General features: G+C 44.3%; 1 non-coding gene across 1 annotated transcript; it reads left to right on the forward strand.

Annotated features, from left to right (window-relative positions):
- The first annotated feature begins 356 nt into the window (after positions 1-356).
- On the forward strand, positions 357-409 carry LOC118964751. Its single transcript, XR_005051944.1, has one exon. It is a non-coding gene; the product is annotated as a U7 small nuclear RNA (small nuclear RNA).
- The last annotated feature ends 3,281 nt before the right edge of the window (positions 410-3,690 follow it).

The raw sequence follows: 3,690 nt of genomic DNA on the forward strand, positions 1-3,690 counted from the left end.
ATATAACCTGACCATTCCCCTACCCCATATCCCAATTTGTGCCACCCATAAGTGAGAAACCTACGTGCTAAGTATAGATCAAAAATTGTGTTACCTACAGGTTATAGAAAAGAGCAGAAGGTCTGAACTATCTGTTCAGACCCCAGTCCTAACTACCTACAGGTTATAGAAAAGAGCAGAAGGTCTGAACTATCTGTTCAGACCCCAGTCCTACCTACCTACAGGTTATAGAAAAGAGCAGAAGGTCTGAACTATCTGTTCAGACCCCAGTCCTACCTACCTACAGGTTATAGAAAAGAGCAGAAGGTCTGAACTATCTGTTCAGACCCCAGTCCTACCTACCTACAGGTTATGGAAAATGTGCTCTTTTAATATTTCTCTAGTAGGTTTTCTGAAGGAGAAAGCCTCCACTTCTATGTCAAAGATAGTAAAACAAAAACACTATATTAAATACCGCAGTAATGTCCACAAAAACATTACAGTAAATACTACAGTATACTACAGTGAATACTACAGTAAAGTCAGAAAAAACACTACAGAGAATACTATAGTATTTATACCATAGTATACTATGGTATTTTTTAATGTGGGAGATGGCACTGAAGAGTGATGGGTGAAGAAAAAATCCTTTCAGAACATATGCGTGGACTAAGTTGATACAGTGAATTTAATAGATATTGAAAAACTGCTGAAATATGTCAGATGTGAGCGTGGTTTATAATGTGCATATGATAGCAGGATTGTGGAGCTGATCTCCCCACCCCCCACCATTCGAGCCAGCTGTGGCGATGACTGCTGTGGAGTAATGCTGTGGAAGCAGGTAAGAATTATGATGACGGATCAATGCCAGATCTCAGGTGTAATTATCCTTCCCTACCCTCTACCCTGAGCTGAACGACTGCACATCATGGGAGAGGGAGAGGAAAAGGGAAGGAGAGAGGGTGAAGAGAGAAAGGAAAAGAAGAGCCAGGCGGTGTTTGGGAGAGAGAGAAGACTGGGTGTGTGAGAGAGAGAGAGATAAAGAGAGGGGTTAGAAAGAAAGAGAAAGAGAGATGTTGGAGACGCGACTGAGAGTCATTTTAAATCAGGAGACCTTGTCACGACAGTTTCCAAGTAAAAATAATCATGTTTAAGCTTCAGAAATAACCCAGTCTCCCTGGGGGCAGAGCAGAAAAAAGCAGAAATTCACAGGGTCTATTTTTAAGAGGAACTGATATGACTGTAGATTATGTCCCAAATGGCATCCTATTCCCTACATGGCACCCTATGGACACCGGTCAAAAGTAGTGCACTATATAGGGAATAGGGTGCCATTTGGGATGTAACCAGTGACTGAGGTAAAGGCTAGAGCTGCTTCAGGCCTATTATTTTTAGGTCCTGTGATCTGCTGAGCTGTTTATATAGAAACGGTCTACCTGCCTCTTAACCTGTCTAGCTACAGAGTGGTTTTCTATGTTTAGCTGTGGGGCAAATTATTTTATTTATTTAACTACCATAACCATTACATAGCTTTGCCAGAATGGAAAAGTGGCCTAGTTAAAGATGTGTCTGAAAATCCCTAGAAAGCAACCCGACTGGAAATGTCAATCAATCTGAGAACCATATGGTGTGTCATAGAATATTGGCCAATCACACGATATAACTAAACATAAGGCTATGTGATATGAAGGATACTCAAATGCAACCCGATCTAAGAGACACCGCCCCAGCCCTCCCCCCACCACCACACACACACACTCTTGCCCCCAGTAGCAGCTCACTCACAGATGAAATAAACACATGAGGTGCATGCTGTTAAAATGTTCCAGTGTTGGTCTCACTGTATTATACCGGACAAGAATTTGGCAGCAAGTCCCAACAGTTTTTTCCTTTTAAGGAAAAGTTGCAGCACGGACGTTTGCTAATCCTCTCAAGCTACGGTATATTGCAACACAAAGCAAAAACAAACCTGTTTAAAGTACACTTGGATAAAGAAAGTTGTCTGTGTGTGTATTTGTTGTTTGCCTCGGGCCCAAGACACATCAATCACAACAGAAAGCAATATCTCCCAACCTCCCAAATTCAAACAAATTAATGTCAAAGGTTATTTCAGTATGTTGGTGTGGTGAGGGCTTAATCACTTTTAAATTGGTTTTTAATGTTGTGGAGAGAAGAGAGGGAAAGAGAGAGAGAGAGAGAGAGAGAGAGAGAACCCATTAAGCTCTGCTCCCAACACCTGCTCTATCATCTCAGACTGAGAGAGGGAGGAGAAGAGTGGAGGAGGGGAGGAGAGGGAACAGGGGAGGAAACCAGACCTGGCTGCAGCTGACCAAACATTTCCCTGACTTACCCTGGATCCTGCAGAGAGACGGTTAGCCGCGTGGGTTAGAACAGTGACTACACAGCAGGAAGCATGGGGCAGGCCCGAGCTAATGAGTAGCTTCAATGGCTCAGTGGGTTAGTAAGAGAATGGTGCAGGGTTGTGGGTTTGATTCCCATATGGGCCAGCTATACTGAATATACAGTATGTCACTGTCAATTTTACAGTTCTGTCGCTTTCGATATGTGGTTTTGGTCTGCTAAATGACCATATAAAATAGGGGGTTTCAGGATCTCAGCGAGACAGGGTGTGCGTGTGTGTGTGTGGCAGGGAGGTGGGACGCCAATGCACCCCATGTATTATTTAGGTCTGGGCTGGTCTGGACGCCTGGCTGATGATTCATTCTCTGCCTTGGCAGGGGTGCCCCTTTGCCCCTCCAACCAGGCATCTTCCAACTAATCAACACGTCTGGCAAGGGCACCAACACCCTTCGCCCCTCTTCGCCTCCTCAGACACATACTGGGCTGCCCCCCTCGCCCTCGCCCAGGCCTCATCCGAACCACCAAGAACCACCAAGGGGAGAAAAACAGCAGTAGTTAAAGCATCAAACGCTATTGCCACAGCATGTCTCAGAACAACATCTTCTGTACCTGGTGTTGGTGCTGAGCTGACCCTGTGCTGATGATCAAATGGTTCATGAGCTTCGCCTCAGCACAATTGTCTAACTCGATCGTCACCTGACCACCTCTGGAGGATCTGAGGCGAAGATACATGAGCAAATAGGAAGAGAAATAGAGATTAGGGAGAGAAAAGATGTGCTTTTACAGTACATACACTAGTGACACTTTAAATACATGTACAACATAATGCATTACATGAGGCAGTCATAATGGGTTATAAGACCTGCGATAATTATCTTTCACCAGGCTCATAGTTTCGATATTTGCATGTCTCTTATTGGACAGATCAGCAGATCCTTTCTTTGGCCACGTTAACGTAGACTGACAGGTGAATGAAGACTGAAGACTTGAAGAAGTATTAAACAGGATTAGACAGGTGCATGATGTTTTACGAAAGCCTGACATGAAGAACGACTGATGAAAGATTTTGAGCACAAGACTTTTGATCATTTGTGCGTGTTATGATGTTACACGTCTTCCCCTTGGGCTTTATACACTCGGTGGGAGCGTGTTAGCAGGTAGCCTAGCGGCTAGGAGCGTTGCTGGTTCGAATCTCCGGGCCGGCAAGGTGGAGAAATGTGTGTGTGTGTGTGTGTGTGTGTGTGGTGGGTGGGGGTTGTTCTTTTTGTATCTGCAACTTTAAATAATTTCAATAATTCAGGGTACTGCGAAATCGCTCAAAAGGTAGAACAGGGAATAATGGACTGAGAA

Source organism: Oncorhynchus mykiss, chromosome 5 (assembly GCF_013265735.2).
Source record: "Oncorhynchus mykiss isolate Arlee chromosome 5, USDA_OmykA_1.1, whole genome shotgun sequence".
Lineage (NCBI taxonomy): Eukaryota > Metazoa > Chordata > Actinopteri > Salmoniformes > Salmonidae > Oncorhynchus > Oncorhynchus mykiss.